This window comes from Schistocerca americana, chromosome 4, assembly GCF_021461395.2.
Source record: "Schistocerca americana isolate TAMUIC-IGC-003095 chromosome 4, iqSchAmer2.1, whole genome shotgun sequence".
Taxonomy (NCBI): domain Eukaryota; kingdom Metazoa; phylum Arthropoda; class Insecta; order Orthoptera; family Acrididae; genus Schistocerca; species Schistocerca americana.
In genome coordinates this window covers 797,330,900-797,350,174 of record NC_060122.1, presented here as the reverse complement: position 1 = coordinate 797,350,174, position 19,275 = coordinate 797,330,900, and positions in this window count along the sequence as shown.

The window sequence follows — 19,275 nt, the reverse complement described above, 5'->3', positions numbered from 1 at the left end:
TGTACACCTAAATTGATATGAATTACAGGCATGTAACTTGAATAATACATGAGTTATCGATCGCGTCAGGCCATAAGTACTCCACAGTTAAACGAAAAAACAGTAGCAGCATGCTTATAAATGTATTTATTCGTCTATGCCTTTGTTTATATCCGATATATACGAGGGTCACTCCGAAAGAAATGCACACTATTTTTGAAAAAATACAGTTTTCATTCTGCATGTGTTAAAGTTTTAGTGTGTAGACACATCCTTCCCGGTTGATTTCAAACTTAGTTCAACCTGTTCCCGTGAGTGGCGCCATCACAGCATGTCTTCAAGATGGCTGCTACACTTGACGTTCGTCAGAATCAACGTGCTGTCATAGAGTTCTTGTGCTGTGAAAACGAGACAGTGGGAAACATCCACAAGAGGTTGAAAAACGTGTATGGAGATGCTGCTGTCGATCGCAGTACAGTTAGTCGGTGGGCAAGCAGGTTACGTGATGAAAGTGGGCACAGCAATATTGAGGATTGTCCTCGCAGCGGCAGGCCTCATACTGCACACATTCCAGACAATGTGCAGAGAGTTAACGAATTGGTGACTGCTGACAGACCCATCACAGTGAACGAATTGTCATGCTACATTTAGATAGGGGAAGGAAGTTAAAAAAGGTTTGTGCCAGGTGGGTTCCCAGGATGTCGACAGTGGCTCACAAAGAAATAAGAAAAACGGTATGCAACGAACTTTTGGAACAGTACATGAATGGTGGAGATGAATTTCTTTGAACAATTGAGTCAGGTGATGAAACATGGCTCCATCATTTTTCACCAGAGACGAAGAGGCAATCAATGGAGTGGCATCATGCAAATTCACCCGAGAAAAAAAATTCAAAACCACACCTTCTTCTGGAGAAGTTATGACTACGGTGTTTTTCGATTCTGAATGACTCTTGCTTGTGGACATCATGCCAAGTGGAACAACCATAAATTCGGATGCATATGTGACGACACTGAAGAAACTTTAAGCTCGACTGAGTCGTGTTCGACCACATTGGCAAAAGCAGGATGTTTTGTTGTTGCACGACAATGCACGGCCACATGTCAGTCAAAAAACCATGGAAGCGATCACAAAACTCGGATGGACAACACTGAAACACTCGCCTTACGGTCCTGACCTGGCTCCAAGTGACTATCATCTCTTTGGGAAACTGAAAGACTCTCTTCGTGGAACACAGTTTCAAGATGATGACACCCTCGTGCACGCTGCCAAACAGTGGCTCCAACAGGTTGGTCCAGAGTTTTACCGTGCGGGTGTACAGACGCTGGTTCCAAGATGGCGTAAGGCAGTTGAGAGGGATGCAAATTGTGTGGAGAAATGAAAATATTGTTCCTAAAGGATTTATCTACACACTGTAAAACTTTAAAACATGTAGAGTAAAAGATGGATTTAAATAAAAATAGTGTGCATTTCTTTCGGAGTGACGCTTGTACTATTCATGAAGAAAATGGTTAAATATTTACTGTGTTTTAGAAAGCACAGAGTCATTAGGCTACTGGCCTACCTTTTGTTGCTATTCCTTTGATATATGTTTATTTAATTTGTTTGTGTATTTAATAATGTATATTAGAGCGTGTTTATGGTCCAGCTGTAGGAATGTTTATTTAATTTGAAGTTATTTAAATGTAAATCCAGTATCTCGAAAGTGTTTCATTATGTTTGTAAATGTGCATTGGCTTGAAGACATGGTGGGAGCGCTCTACTCTAGCCAGTCACAGCGCTCGTGAAGGGGGAGACTGGATGGAAGTGGGAGAATAGTACGGGAGATGACAAGGGGGAGGGGGGGGTGTCTGGGACAGTACGGCGCGAGGGACGCACGGTGGCGAGAGAGACTTGGAGTGTGGAGCGGTTTGCACGTGGTTGCATGAAATACAAATACTTCGGAGTGTGGACTTGTGAACTTGTGAGATTTCCGAGGTTTCTACAGTGAAGACGTAGTATGCGTTAAGAAGTGAATGTCTCGCGAGCTATGTTGTCGTTCATAACTAATTACGTGCAGTAGGAATCTGTTGTTTCCCTGTTATTCAACTTATACTTAATTTAATTACTGGACCATCGACACCAATTACTGTTTTGCAGAAATATACCACATTCTCAAAAGTACTTCTACTATCATACTCATCATTTAAAGTCATTAAGATAGTACCTGCAGATTTTATTTAATTGCAATCTTTCATTTATAAATTTATATTTTACACTCATAATTCGCAATTGCCGAGTGATAGAAACCTTCGACCATTCGATTCATGTGTGTATTCTTATCGTATTCCGTAGACTCACCAGTATTTGGCCTGTAATGCGGCAACTACGTTTCCCAGCCCCTAGACAACGAAACCAGCCAAAACTTTCAGTATTGCAACTTTGAGTCTGAGGGTACGTAGTTGAGGGCCACACCCACACCACTGACCACACATCATTTTTTAGAAAGACTGCAACCTGCAGGAATGATATGTAGATTGTTGTAGTAGATTCCTAGATTCTTCCATTAAAGCTGGTAGTCGGAGCTTTGCAATTTAGCTTTTACATGTTATTCAGCGTCTATCTCCAACGACCTTCCACTTCCGGTTTTTCAGAACTCCATGGAGCTCTCCCATTTGTCCTTTTTGTATACATTAATTATTCCACGTTAGCTTGTTTGGTCTGACGCAACTGAGTGATTTACTAGGCTGGTTAACATCCTCATTCTTAAACAGGGTGCATGAGTGTTTTATACTAAAGATCCTCTGTAGACTGATAGTAATTTTTCCAAATATCCTACCAACAAATTGAAAACTTCCACCTGCTTCGCCTCTGGGTGAGCCTATGTTATCATTCCCTTTCATACACTTACGAATTGTTACATTCACGTTTTGGTGCAAGTTGGCTGATTTATATCTACACCTATACGCTGAAAACCACTATGCAGTGCAAGGTAGAGGGTACATCCAACTGCGCCAGTTATTAGGGTTTTTCCCGTTCCTTTCACGTATGGAGCGTGGAAAGAATGATTGTTAAAATGCCCTCATGCATGCCGTAATTAACCTCACGGTCACTATGGGAGCGTATTGAAGGGGGTTCCAGTTTATTCCTAGAGTAATAATTTAAAGCACGTTTTTGAAACTTTGTAAGTAGGCATTCTTGGGATAGTTTTTGTCTACCTTTTAGGGTCTGCCTGTTCAGTTTCTTCAGCATCACTGTAACACTCTCCCAAGAATCAAACAAAGCTGTGACCATTTGTGCTGCCCTTCTCTGTACACATTACATATCTCCCATTGTTCTTATTTGGTGTGGGTCCCATATACTTCAGCAATACTGTAGGATGGATCGCACAAGTGATTCGTTAGCAATCTCCTTTGTAGAATGATTGCACCCCCCCCCCTCCCCGACTGTGTCTATTCAGCTGTGACTCACTGAGACTATATTGATATGATATTACGCTTTTTCTTTTTGTGGAGTGCACAATTTCACATCTATGAATATTTAATGCAAGCCGCTAGTCTTTGAAGCACTTTGAAATCCTACCAAGATCCGACTGAATATCTGTGGCTACTTTTCAGGAGTGTACGTCATTATAGGTAACTGCATCATCTGTGAAAAAGTCTGAGGTACTATTATTATTGTTCACAAGATCATTAATGTATAACACGAGTAGCAAGCGGTCCTACACATTTACCTGGCCTAAACCCAAAGCCACCTCTACATCTGTCGACTCTGCATCCAAGATAACTAGCTGCGTCCTCCCTGCCGATGAATCATTAATCTAGTCACAAATTTCGCTTTAAACCCCATATAATTGTACTTTTGATAACAAGTGTAAATATGATACTCATCAAATGCTTTTTGGAAATCGAGATATGCTGCATCTTCCTGCCTGCATTGACCCATGGCTTTCAGTATGTCATGTGGAAGGAGTGCGACTTTAATTTCACATGATCGGTGTTGTCTAATCCAATCTGGTTGGAATGGAGGTGGTTCAAGATAACTCACTACAACAAATCGATGTCAAGGACATTGGACTGTAGTTTTGTGGATGACTTCTCTTACCCTTCTTGTGACCTGTGCTTTCTGCCAACTACTGGGCATGGTTTTTTGTTCGATTGATCCATGACTGATTATAGTTAACAGAAGGATTAATTCAGCTGCATATTGGGTATAGAATCTGAAACGGATTCCACTGGATCCTGAGCCTTTATTCATTTTCAAAGATTTCAGCTGTTTCTCAACGCCACTGACGATAATATCTATTTCACTCATCTTTTCAGTACCTTGAGAATCAACTCGTATAGCAATTATGGACGTGTGGGGGTGTCACGTTGTCCTGCTGGAATTGGCGAAGTCCGTCGGAATGCAGAATGGACATGAATGGATGCAGGTGATCAGACAGGACGCTTACGTACGTGACACCTGTCAGAGTCATACCCAGATGTATCAGGGGTCCCGTATCACTCCAACTGCACACGCCCCACACCATTACAGAGCCTCCACCAGCTTGAACAGTCCCCTGCTGATATGCAGGGTCCATGGATTCATGAGGACTCAACCGACCACGCACCATTTTTTCAGTCATCAACAGTCAATGTCAGTGCTGACAGGCTCAGGTGAGGCGTAAGCAGTCATCAAGGGTACACGAGTGGCCCTTCGGCTCCGAAATCCCATATTGATGATGTGTCGTTGAAAGGTTCGCACGCTGACACTTGTTGATGGCCCTACATTTAAATCTGCAGCAATTTACGGAAGGGTTGCACTTCTGTCACGTTGAACGATTCTCTTCAGTCGTCGTTGGTACCGTTCTTGCAGGATCTTTTCCCTTGCTGCAGCGATGTCTGAGATTTGATTTTTTACCGGGTTCCTGATATTCACGGTACACTCGTATGGGAAAATTTCCACTTCGCTCGGAGATGCTGTGTCCCATCGCTCGTGCGCCGTCTATAACACCACGTTCAAACTCACTTAAATATTGATAACATACCATTGTAGCGGCAATAACCAATCTGCCCCAGACACTTGTTGTCTTGTATAGGCGTTGCTGACCGCAGCGCAGTATTATGCCTGTTGGTATATCTCTGTATTTGAATACGCATGACTATATCAGTCTCTTTGGCGTTTCAGTGCAGTCCTGCTCTTTTTAGTTGGCCTTGTACTTTGATAATATATTGTTGCCACAGCCGCCTCGTGGTCACTAATACCAGTTTAGATATGCACAACCTCAAAGAGGAGAGGGCTCTTTGTTGCCATCCGATCTAATATATTTCCATAATGAATCGGATTCCGAACTATCTGTTCTAACTTGTTTTCAGAGAAGGTATTCAGTAATGTTTCACAGAATATCATGTCATGCACACCAGTAACAAAAGTGTAATTTTCCCAATTTTGATTAAAAACTCCACCGATTATTACTGTATGATTAAGGAACTTACACATCAACGGACTGACGAGTTCTCTAAGGTTTTTGGTTATAATAGTGGTAAGTCTGGAGGTCAATGAAGGACCTAAATACTGAGTCTTCCTCAAACAATCTCGCATGCTGCTTCAATTTCTATTTCAGTGGATTTGAGTTTCTTGTTTCCTGAGACAAATACGCCACCTCCGCATCCCATTAGGCTATTATTTAGATCTATGCTTCAGTTTTCCCCTACTACTGTGAACTTCTGGTTTTAACCAGCTTTCCATACCCTGTATGATGTATGCTTCCGTGCTTTTCAGGAGTGATTCAAATTCTGGCACTTTGTTGCACATAGTTTGGCAGTTAACTACTAGGATTTTATTACTCTCACTTGATTGGGTCATTCCTTTGGCTCTTACATGAATACGTCCATGTCTCCTATGCTGGTGTTATCTGGAATAGATGGTGAGTTGCCCAATCTAAAGAAAACCTCTTGGGCAACCCAGACACATTGAACGACCTTGCTAGGAGCCTCTGATGCGTAGTGCAAACCTGAACCTCTTAGGAAACCCTACTGTTCATCCCTATGGTGTAAGTCTAGATAGTCAACGCATACCTTGTCAGAAAATCTTCAAGGTCTCTGGTTCATACATTCCAGTTTACTGAGATCGAGGGGACCATGGTCTCTTCTGGGGACAAAGGTGCACACTGTGAATTTAGCTGAATCTCCGAGAGCAAGACTGGTATTCTCAGCCTTCTCTGCCAGTCGCTGGAACGGTCCAAATATGACATCGGAACAGAGACGATAGGTATCGTTTGTTCCAATGTGCACCACAAGCTGCAGTTGGTCGTACAATGTCACCTCAATATATGCCAGAATAGCCTTTTCAACACGTTGAATGAACCTCTATATGTACACAGTGAGTGTACTTGGTGTTTCTTCCATCTCCTGCCGCCATTTCCCTAAGGGGTGCTCCTATCCTCCATATGTTTCAACTGTTGACGATTAATAGACCCTACCATTGTGTGTTTGCCTCTTTAGCTGTGACTCATTGACTCTGTAGTAACAGGATACTACACTTTTTCTCATTTTCTCAAGATGGCAGTTTTCCTTTTGGGAATATTTAAAGCAAGTCATCGATCTTTGCGCTACTTTGAAAACAAATCAAGATGTAACTGAATATTTGTGTAAGTTTTCGGTACAGTACTTTGCTATAGGTAACTGCATCTTTGTCGAAATGTCTGAGATTTCTATTGAATTGCAAGGTTAATTGAGTATAATAAACAGATATTTTGAGTTTTTTATTTACCTGTTGACGCCAGGTATGATAGGATATGGGCGTTCTTTCTGAGATGCTGTCAAACTGGACTGAAATAGTAATTATGTCACATTTAAAAAAATTGAAACTGAGAAAAGAAACAAAGTATAATTTTTTATTAGAAGGAAATTTCTTGGAGGAATAACAAATTCGTTAGAATGCATGGAAACAAAGGCCAAATGATGAATTGGACTGGATTAATTATTTAATTATTTTGTTTGTAAATTTTCTAATAAGCATTCTGTTAACCATGTACCAATTCGTTCCATGAGCATATAGCATGACTCGCACGATCCAACAGAGCGTGATAAACAAACAAATAAAAGAAGCTTGAAGAAGAAAAGAAATTCAAAAACCATTACTCCATAAAAGCTAGGTTATATATTTTTCAAGCGATACTGGTATCATCGTATTCTTCATCAGCCAGTTCTATCACTTAATGATGTAGCCTCTTTGAGTCGGCGTGTAACAAAGCATCCCAGTGAGATCTTCCATTTCTTCCGATCCTGAGCTTCCCGTTGCCAATTGAATCCCACTGTCTTCCTTATATCCCTGTCACATCTGTCTGGTGGTCTTTCTATAGGTCTTTTTTGATAAACTGGGCTCCAGTCTAGGACTTGTTTAGTCCATCTACTCTTATGTTCGAGCAATATGACCAGCCCACCGCTATTTCAATGTATTCATTCTTTCCATTATGTCGGTGAACTTCATTGTTCGTCTTCGTCTTCGTCTCTTCCTGTCTGTCTTTCTTGTAACCCGACATTGATCTTTCCATTCCTCTTTCGGCTACTGTTAGCTTCCTAGCAATGAACTCATTTAACGTTCATGTTTCGCAGCCATAAGTTATTACTGACAACATACAATGGGCAAAAATAGATTTCTTCAGCTCAACTGACATCTCAGACTTCAAAATTGAAGAGTGCCAGCCCAGTTTAATTGGTCGTAATATTTCCGGCTTTAAAATTCCTTTCATGTTTATCAGTTGACCCAGATAGATACATTCTGTGACTCCTTGGGGTTGTGTACTTCCAACTGATATACTTCCCTCAGGTGTCCATTCATTGATCATTATCTTGGTTTTATCAATGTTCACTTTTACTCCAACTTCAGAGCATACAACGGGCAAAAATAGATTTCTTCAGCTCAACCGACATCTCAGACTTCAAAATTGAAGAGTGCCAGCCCAGTTTAATTGGTCGTAATATTTCCGGCTTTAAAATTCCTTTCATGTTTATCAGTTGACCCAGATAGATACATTCTGTGACTCCTTGGGGTTGTGTACTTCCAACTGATATACTTCCCTCAGGTGTCCATTCATGGATCATTATCTTGGTTTTATCAATGTTCACTTTTACTCCAACTTCAGAGCACACTAACACAAGTTCATTAACTAATTTTTGAAGTCCTTCTATGTCATTTGCAAATAGGACAATATCATCCGCAAATCTCAAGTTGTTCAGTCTTTTTCCTAGAATCTGAATTCCCTTTTCTACCCAATTCAATTTAGATATGGCTTTTTCTAAGACGCCGAAAATAGTTTGGGAGCTATAGAATCACCTTGCTTTACACTCTTTTCAATGGGAAATTCATCAGTATCATACCATCCACAAGTTCATCAAGGCACTGTTGGTCCAGATTGTACCACTCCTCAATGGCGATTCGGCGTAAACCCCTCAGAGTGGTTGGTGGGTCACATCGTCCGTAAACAGCCCTTTCGAATCTATCCCATGCATGTTAGATAAGGTTCATGTCTGGGGAACATGCTGGCCACTCTAGTCGAGCGATGTCGCTATCCTGAAGGAAGTCATTCAAAAGATATGCACGATGGGGGCGCGAATTGTTGTCTATGAAGGCGGATGCCTCGCCAATATTCTGCTGATATGGTTGCACTATCGGTCAGAAGATGGCATTCACGTATCGTACAGCCGCTATGGCGCCTTCCATGGCCACCAGCGGCGTACGTCAGCACCACATAATGCCACCCCAAAACAGCAGGAAACCTCCACCTTGCTGCACTCGCTGGATAGTGTGTCTAAGGCGTTCATCCTGACGGGGTTGCCTTCAAACACGTCTCCGACGATTGTCTGGTTGAAGACATATGAGACACTCATCGGTGAAGAGAACGTGACGCCAATCCTGAGCGGTCCATTTGGCATGTTGTTGGGCCCATCGGTACCGCGCTGCATGGTGTCGTGGTTGCTAAGATGGACCTCGCCATAGACGTCAGGAGAGAAGTTGCGCATCATGCAGTCTATTGCACAGTTTATGTAGTCACACGACGTCCTGTGGCTGCACGAAAAGCATTATTCAACATGGTGGCGTTGCTGTCAGGGTTCGTCCGAGCCATAAGCCGTAGATAGCGGTCATCCACTGCAGTAGTAGCCCTTGGGCGGCCTGAGTGAGGCATGTCATCGACAGTTCCTGTCTCTCTGTATGTCCTCCATGTCAGAACAACATCGCTTTGGTTCAATCCGAGATGCCTGGACACTTCCCTTGTTGAGAGCCCTTCCTGGTACAAAGTAACAATGCGTACACTATCGAACCGCGGTATTGACCGTCTAGGCATAGTTGAACTACAGTGAACACGAGCCGTGTACCGCCTTCTTGGTGGAATGACTGGAACTGATCGGCTGTCGGACCCCTCTATCTAATAGGCGCTGCTCATGCATGGTTGTTTACATCTTTGGGCGGGTTTAGTGACATCTCTGAACAGTCAAAAGGACTGTGTCTGTTATACATTATCCACAGTCAACGTCTATCTTCAGGAGTTCTGGGAACTGGGGGTGCAAAACATTTTTTGATGTGTGTAGTTGTATTGTATTTACGTTCTTTTACACTCTTATTTACATCTCATAAAATTACTGTCTTTCCTTTTTGTTCACCTTGTCACATAATTTATGGAGACTGGAACACACACAACTGTTGAAACATTGGTGTTTGACATACTCATGTGGTATGAAATGGACTGGAAGTTCAAGTGGGTGGATGGTTCTCTGCCATTGATAGATACAGGCTGTACACTCTAGGACCAGGATTAAGATGGCGTCTCTGGGTGAAATCCCCATTACCATGACCCTTTGCTGGTACCTGCTGTGGTGTGTTGGAACATCTGTTTTGTACAAAAGGACCCCTTCTGCGTGGCTACAAACTCATGGAGGAAAATGAGTACGGTGGGAGATTCAAATGGTTCAAATGGCTCTGAGCACTATGGGACTCAACTGCTGTGGTTATCAGTCCCCTAGAACTTAGAACTACTTAAACCTAACTAACCTAAGGACATCACACACATCCATGCCCGAGGCAGGATTCGAACCTGCGACCGTAGCAGTCGCACGGTTCCGGACTGCGCGCCTAGAACCGCGAGACCACCGCGGCCGGCAGTACGGTGGGAGACAGGGTATTATTCAGACAGGTCAGATTCTTACCTATCAGTACTTCTAAAGGATTATAAGGCTAATATAGCAACGTATCAAGTGGTGGTAGCTATAACTGTGTCATGTACAGAGTGAGTATATCCAGTGAGGTCTATGTCTTCTGGAAATATGGTTGTGTTGTGAGGATGTCCTATGGCAACTTCCAGTACCTTTTGAGCTGAGGAACAGCTCGATTTCACACATCTATGTGATGGTTTGGACTATCACGGAGGGGCATACTGTAATCTGCTCTCTTTGGCACAATATGGCCAAAAATCTTGATTCCATTTTTCTTGCTGCACGGAAGCTGCTACATTTGCTTAAAACCAGGGCATTTATGTCAATTTGAATGTCCATTGATGATCCTTCCTGATGATGTCTTTTGTTGGGGACAAAGTAACCCAGAATCTAATGGTTGGTGCAGGGCACCTATCTCTCCAAGGTTGTAGAGGTGCAGCAGCGCCACTGACGCAACTTGCTTTGCACCTATCTCCACTGGCGATTTAATATGAAACAGCGAAGCCTAAAACACTCTCCCTTCCCCGCTACAACGGTTTAACCCCATGTCTTAATGTGAAAGGCAATGTGCATACAGATTACACAGGAGTGGCTTGCTCCATTTGTATCACCTTTCCCTTCCTACTTCCTCACCATCTTTTGTTGTTATTGGACTGACGACAGTAATGGAGGGAAAGAGACTGACACAGCCTAAGATGGATAGATACACCCAATGCAGAAGATTGTTTTGTGAGTAGGAAGTTACAGTTGCATGTCCACCGGTGAAGTCGCCTAAATAACCTTGTTAACGAGTGAAGAATTTTTTCACATTCGTCTTCAGGGTGTGTGGGCTCATTAACATCACCCATTGTCCTCCATAGTATTCAGGTAACTTAGCATCCCACCGCCCCATCCATTTCTGATCTTCCAGAGTCTTTGTATTTGCTCTTTGTAATTGATTCTATAACTTCCACAAAGTTCTTGTGAAATTCGACACCGAATCGCCATTATTCCCTATTTTACGCTTCACTACCTCAAATAGTAATGATTATTTTCCATATACTACCTCCTAAGTTGATAGATCCATAATATCGAGAATTATATGCTACCACAATGTAGGGTAACAGTGTATCAGAATCATTATGGTATTTACATAGGGACTTAAAATCTTCCCTACTGTCTGATGAATGTGCTCTGTATTCCCTTTTGCTTGTGGGTGTAACATGCTTGCCCTTAACTTGCGAATATGTAGTAAATGACGATTTTTTCATTGACTATGACACAACAGTGCTGTCTTGATCCATAATCAGCGTTTCTGGAACACCGAAATTCAACAACCACTTATTTACGATGTCCCAAGACAACGTGTCAGCTTTCTGATTTGGGATAGCAAAAAGTGCCACAGAAAGTGAGCTATTATTAGCAGTACACAGCGATTTCCTGCCAGTGTTTGCTTAAAAGGACCTAAGGCGTCTATACTAATCACTTCAAATGGTTTACTAGACTCTTGTAATCTTTGCAGTGGAATACTCTGCTGCCTCAATTCAGTCCATTGTGTGAATGATACATAGTTCTTCACATACTGTTCCATGTCCAGTTTACATATTTGCTACCAGCATTGTTCGGCTACATGGTTTGGCTACACTGTTCTTCAACCTTTTAGCCTACTAACACATGATCATGTGCCTGTCTTTGCTTAAACTTTCTGCCACTCTGGAAATCTTTCAACTGAGGCTATCTCTATTTCCATGTGTTCTACCTGGTCAATAGATTACCTCAAAATCGAATCCACTAAGCTTCAGTGTCCAATGTGGCAGTCTGCTTGGTGCATCCCTCAAACGTAACAGTTATTTCCACACCACATGACTCGTTGTTACTATAAATGTCCTATCGTGTGAATAAAATCGAAAGTTGTTATTGTGGTCTTCAGTCTGGAGACTGGTTTGATGCAGCTCTCCATGTTACTGTACCCCATGCAAGCTTCTTCATCACTGAGTATCTACTACAATCTAAATCCTTCTGAATCTGTTTAGAGTATTCTTTTTTGGGTCCCCCTCTACGATTTTTACCCTCTGTGCTTCCATACAGTACTAAATTGGTGATCTCTTGATGCCTCAGAACCCTTCTTATAGTCAAGTTGTGCCATAAATTCCTCTTCTCCCCAATTATATTCAGTACCTCCTCATCATTTACGTGATCTACCCATCTAATCTTCAGCATTCTTCTATTGCACCACATTTCGAAAGTTTCCATTCTCTTCTCGTCCAAACTATTTATCGTCCATGTTTAACTTCCATACATGGCTGCAGTCCCTACAGATATTTTCAGAAAAGGCTTCCTGACACTTAAATCTATACTCGATTAACAAATTTCTCTCCTTCAGAAACGCTTTCCTTGCCATAGCCAGTCCACATTTTATAGCCTCTCTACTTCAACCTTCATAAGTTATTTTGTTCCCCAAGTAGCAGTACTCATCTTTACTTAAAGTGTCTCATTTCCTAGTCTAATTCCCTCACCATCACCCGATTAATTCGACTACATTCCATTACCCTCGTTTTACTTTTGTTGATGTTCATCTTATACCCTCCTTTCAAGACACTGTCCATTCTATTCAATTGCTCTTCCAAGTCCTTTGTTGTCACTGACAGAATTGCAATGTCATCAGCAAATCCCAAAGTTTTTATTTCTTCTCCATAGATTTTAATCCCTACTCCAAATTTTTCTTTTGTTTCCTTTACTGCTTGCTCAGTATACAGACTGAATAATTTCGGGGATAGGCTACAGCCATATATCACTCACTTCTCAATCACTGCTTCGCTTTCATGCCCCTTGACTCTTTATAATTGCCATCTGGTTTCTGTACAAATTGTAAATAGCCATTCACAGCCTGTATTTTACCCCTGCCACCTTCAGAATTTGAAAGAGAGTATTCCAGTCAACATTGTCAAAAGCTTTCTCTAAGTCTACAATGCTAGAAACGTAGGTTTGTCTTTCCTTAACCTATTTCCTGAGATACGTCGTAGGGTTAGTACTGCTTCACGTGTTCCAGAATTTCTACAGAATCCAAACTGATCTTCCCCGAGGTCGGCTTCTACCAGTTTTTCCAGTCATCTGTAAATAATTCATGTTAGTATTTTGCATCTGTGACTTATTAAACTGATAATTCGGTAATTTTCACACCTATCAACACCTGCTTTCTTTCGGATTGGAATGATTATACTGTTCTTGAAGTCTGAGGGTACTTCACTCGTCTCATACGTCTTGCTCATTAGATGGTAGAGTTTTGTGATGACTGGCTCCCCCAAGGCCATCAGTAGTTCTAATGGAATGTTGTCTACTCCCGGGGCCTTGTTTCGACTCAGGTCTTTCAGTGCTCTGTCAAATTCTTCACACAGTATCATAACTCCCATTTCATTTTCATCTGCATCCTCTTCCAGTTCCATAATATTGCTCTCAAGTACATCACCCATGTATAGACCCTCTATATACTCCTTCCACCTTTCTGCTTTCCCTTCTTTGCTTAGAACTGGTTTTCCATCTGAGGTTTTGACATTCATACAGGTGGTTCTCTTTTCTCCAAAGGTCTCTTTAATTTTCCTGTAGGCATTATCTATGTTATCCCTAGTGATATATGCCTCTGCATCCTTAGATTTGTCCTCTAATCTTCCCTGATTAGCTATTTTCCACTTCCTGTCGATATCATTTTTGAGATGTTTGTGTTCCTTTTTGCCTGCTTCATTAACTGCGTTTTTATATTTTCGCCTTTCATCAATTAAATTCAATATATCTTCCGTTACCAAAGGATTTCTTCTAGCTCTCATCTTTTTATCTACTTCATCCTCTGCTGCCTTTACTATTTCATCTCACAAAGCTATCTATTCTTCTTCTACTCTTTGTCTTTCTTCCATTCTTGTCAATCGTTCTGTGATGCTCTTTCTGAAACTCTCTGCAACCTCTGGTTCTTTTGTTTTATCCAGGTCACATCTCCTTAAATTCCTACCTTTTTGCAGTTTCTTCAGTATTAATTTACAGTTCATAACCAATATATTGTGGTCAGAGTCAACATCTGCCCCTGGAAATGTCTTACAATTGAAAACCTGGTTCCTGAATCTCTGTCTTACCATTATATAATCTGTAAGATGGCAAGAACTATGCCCCTTACATGTAGTCATTAAAGATCACCTAACTCACGTCGAGCGAACAGTAGGGCTGAAAAAAATGACTGACAAGGCACAATGCATCTTGTAGAGGGTATAGTATGGACATAGTGGAATAATTAATGTCAGGTGATGGTTTTAAAGTAATTCACACGACATGAAAACTTTGTGGAAGCGAGTCGCTTTACTGGACGCTAGTTTACCCCAGGGAAGTATATGGTCATGGCTGGCCAGGGGAGCAGCTAAGGGAAGCGACAATAGGCAGCTTAGGGCGGCTCAAGCTCTGAGAAAGCGGTAACGGTGCATGGCCTCCAGCCGCCTTAAGATGAGTGGCAGTGAGTGGGTTGTTGACCCCGACTCCATGCTGGTGTACCGGGAAACAGATGGAGAACTTGTACACCTGTTGGTAAATGTCCGTTGTCCCGTTTTCTGTGAAACATGCAACAAAGCCACGCAAACTATGGTGGAGCGGTCAACAGAGGTCAAAATATGCATGTTCGTGACTATAGCAACTTCACGCTGAATTCACGGTCCACAGAGCCTGAAGTAAATCAGGTGAAGAGTGACAGTGTGAAATATGCCGGCCTCCGATGGGAACATAGGATCAAGGAATTTGAAGTACTGTCCTGGGAGTCAGAATTCCGGAAAACTTGGTGTTTGTGCAGATGCTAACCTTGATGGGTGGCCTGGGGGGAGCTAAATAGAAGAAGTTGAGAGGAAGGGAAATTTTGTGGGAATTTGTTCACTTCCCAGAGCAGGCATTGGTCTGCACTGGGAAGCGACGCATAATTAACGTGACTTGCGCTGCAATTGGCGTAAATGATTTTGCTGGAGAGGAAGCCAAGGCGAAGAGCGGACTGTGAGAAGTCTCCGTAGAGGTCTTCCATTCCCAGCTTGCCTAGAGTGCAGACGTGGCGTTCTTGACTCAGCTTGCCAGAGAAGGAGTGGGCACCTCTGCAGTTTAGGACTTAGCAAAGGGAACGACTGAGCTTGGAGATAGGAAGTTTTGGTTCAGCTATGAACTGAGCAAGATAGCTAGGAGTGAATAGATGAGCGCAGCCTTGAAGCACCATGAGGTCGGCCGAAGTCCACACAACAACGCCGCTCCGCCATGCTGAATTTGGTGACATTGCGCCCGCTCTGGCCACTGATTAATTTGTTGGATCACGTCGGCAAAGTTTCCACGAGGGTTTCATGGGCCGTGTACTGTAGAAATCTTCTCACACTTTGCATTACACCTGGGTCAGTCGATAGGAATTACTTTTGAGTTATCAAGCTTTACTCCATGCAAACGCAATTTATTACCACTGCCTGGTAGGAGAATCATGTAATGTGATGATTGAAGGTCACGAGTTAAAATAAATTTGTGATGATCAACTGCATCTGTTTTCAATCAAGTAGTGAAAATCCCAAGTCACGTTCTTAATTAATTTTATGTTCAACAATTGCATCTGGTGTTCAATAGCTGCATATAACATAAATGTGCACCCCCTTTTAATTAAAAGTGATCAATTCTGAATCAATTAATGTCAACAATGCCACCGCAGTTTATTCAGGAGTCACAGGGCCTTATTACGTTCTTTGCGTTATCCAATATTGCGGCAGTTTTGCACTCTCTGTTGATCTGTTAGTCAATTACCTGGGGTGAACACACGCCAAAACCAGATAAGTGACGGGTGGGGTGTTGCAAATCTATCTGAAACCTTGCAATGTCTCCAGGCCTCATCCATGTATAAAAACTTCTTTCGTGATTCTTAAACCAAGTGTCAGCTCTGCTTAAATTATGCTCTGTGCAAAATTACACCAAGCGGCTTCCTCTTTCGTTCCTTTCCCCCAGTCTGTATTCACCCGCTACGTTTCCTTCTCTTCCATTTCCTACTATACAATTCCACTCCCCGATGACTATTAAATTTTCAGCTCCCTTAACTACCTGAATAATTTATTTTATCTCATCATACCTTCCCTCAATCTCCTCGTCATCTGCTGCACTAGTTAACATATAAACTTATACTACTGCGGTGGGCGCGGGCTTCGTGTCAATCTTGGCTACAATAATGCCTTCACTATGCTGTTCATAGCAGCTTATTTGCGTTCCTATCTTTTTACTCATCATTAAACCTACTCCTGGATTACCCCTAACTGATTTTGTGTTTATAACCTTGTATTGACCTGAACAGATATCTTGTTCCTCCTGCCACCGAACTTCACTGATTCCCACTATATCTAACTTTAACCCATCCATTTCCCTCCTTAAATTTTCTAACCTATCTGCCCAGTTAAGGGATCTGACATTGCACGCTCCGATCCGTGGAACGCCAGTTTTGTTTCTCCTAATAACGATATCCTCCTGAGTAGTACCCACCTGGAGATCTGAATGGGGGACTATTTTACCTCCAGAATATTTTACCCAAGAAGACGCCATCATCTCCATCATCATTTCACCATACAATAAAGCTGCAGGCCCTCGGGAAAAACAATCATCTAGATTGTTGCCCCTGCAACTACTGAAAAGGTTCCTGCCCCTCTTCAGGAACCACACGTTTCTCTGACCTCTCAACAGATACCCCTCTGTTGTGGTTGCATCTACGGTATGGCTATCTGTATCACTGAGGCACGCAAGCCTCCACATCAACGGCAAGGTCCATGGTTCTTGAGGGGGTGATCAAAAGTCTGCTATGCAATATTTGAGCCTCAGCTTTTCCTTCTGTGTTGAAGAGCAATTTCTTTCTTTCCGTGGCTTTTACCAACCTATGATCCATCTGGAGTATCTCTTGATTATTTACGCATCTCAAATGCTTCACTTAGCTATAGCATATGTTCTTCCACATCCTTCACAAAGCCGTCATCCAAATATATCGTAAACTGCTTTAGTTTTAACCCTTTAAAACTCCTTCTATCAAATGCTGAAACATGGATGGCGCATTCTGTAATCCAAACAGCATATGATGGTATTAGTAGTGTTTATAAGGAATGGTAATGCCATTTCTGGCCTGTCGTCTTGTACTACCTCTAACTGAATGACCCTGCAGATCCATGGTGGAAAAATACTCAGTGCCCCAGATTATTCAAAGTTTCTGTTATATTTTGGATTGGATAAGAGTCTAATTGTACAACTATTGAAATATCTGTAAATCAAAACAAAACCGATATGCTTTCCTGCTGTACACACTCTTTTTTCGAACGATCACTACTGGTGCGCTGCAAGGACTGGAACTTTTCTCAATAATACCGTTCTATAACTGTTGGTTACTGGGCTCATACATCAATGGTTGCAGATGATGTGGTATTCTATACAGCTTATTGTATGCAGGCAGTTCATTCCCAGTTGGGTTCTACGCCATGTCGCTGTGGTCACTGGCAAAGACCCTCGATCATTAAAGAAGTCCTCAAACTCCACTAACAATTACTCCATTGCTAATTTTTTTTGCTCCTCCTATAATGCAAGTAAACTGGTGTGTTCCTTATAGTTGGGCTCAGAATTTATCCTATCCAGATTGTCTTCTTCTAAAGTCTCCAAACTGTTACCACCAACCTCTTAGACACACCTATGTCTTCGGTCCCAAAGTTATTTAAGCCAGTGGGCACTACCTGCTCACTGTCTGCCTGCCGAATATGTATCATACTTCCACGTATGAAACACTGTACCTTATCTGACTCATCAATCTCTTTTAGTGGCTCAATGACACACAATATATTTATCAGAAAATCAGCCCCTTTGCTTATCCATAGTAATTTCCACATATCTTATGGTGCTTCGCTGTATGAATCAATTACTACAGACCTTGCACACAGTCTGATCGGTTCCACTTGTGCCAGGGAGAAATAATGCAGCAGTGTGACAATAACAGCAGTTTCCTGAGATGAATTGGTGTCGATAGAGTTCCTCAATAAGCTGTCCAAGGACGATTTTAGCGTGATGTTCATGTAAGAAATGTTTTACCGTGCCCAATAAGTGCAGGGTGACAATTATTGAACTATATGAAACCAAACGTAAATTAGTTACAAACTACCGCGTGTAAACACTTTATTCAACATGTAAACGCCACTATAGATATTCATATTTAGGTCATGACACGTTCGATATGCCTGCTATTATTGGCGGTGATGTGGTGCAGACAAATAGCGAAATTCTGTATGACCCGCTGGAGTGTCGGAACATCGATGCTGTCAATGACCTTCTGAATGGCTGTTTTCAGCTCAGCAATGGTTTTGGTGTTATTGCTGTACACCTTGTCTTCAATATAGCCCCACAAAATGGAGTCACATGAGTTCATATCCGGAGAATATAGCAGCCAATCGAGACCCTTGCCAGTGGGTTCTAAGTACCCTGGAGCCGAATGCGGTCCCCAAAGTGCTCCTCCAGGACATCAAACACTCCCCTGCTTCGATGGGGTTGAGCTCCGTCTTGCATGAACCACATCTTGCCGAAATCAGAGTCACTTTTTACAATGAGGATGAAATCATCTCCCAAAACCTTCAGGTACCATTCGGTAGTCACCGTACCACCGTACCACCAACAAGTATCGCACCGATTATTTGGTGACTGGACATTACACACCACACGGTCGCCTTTTGAGGGTGAAGAGACTTCTTGATCGCGAAATGCGGATTCTCAGTCCCCAAAATACACTAATTTTTTTTTTTATTGACGAACCCATACAAACGAAAATGGCCTAAGCCAAATCATTTGCACACTAATTCCCATCATGCCCCGCGGCCAACAGAGCAGTTTGAAAGTCCTAACGCAAACAGTTCAGAAATTATTAAGGTTTTTTTTCATGTAGTTCAATAGCTGTTACCCTGCAAGTATCATGGATCCCAGTGACTGCTCATTACTACCACTCGCTCCACAGTACCTATATCGTGGTGCACCCAACATCCTCTTTCCAAAACTTGCCACAGACATCTATAAGCTTGTGTAACTTAAGAAATATTTCACCTACGCACACTTTTTAGCTACGCTAGAATTTATTGGGATCTGTGCTTGG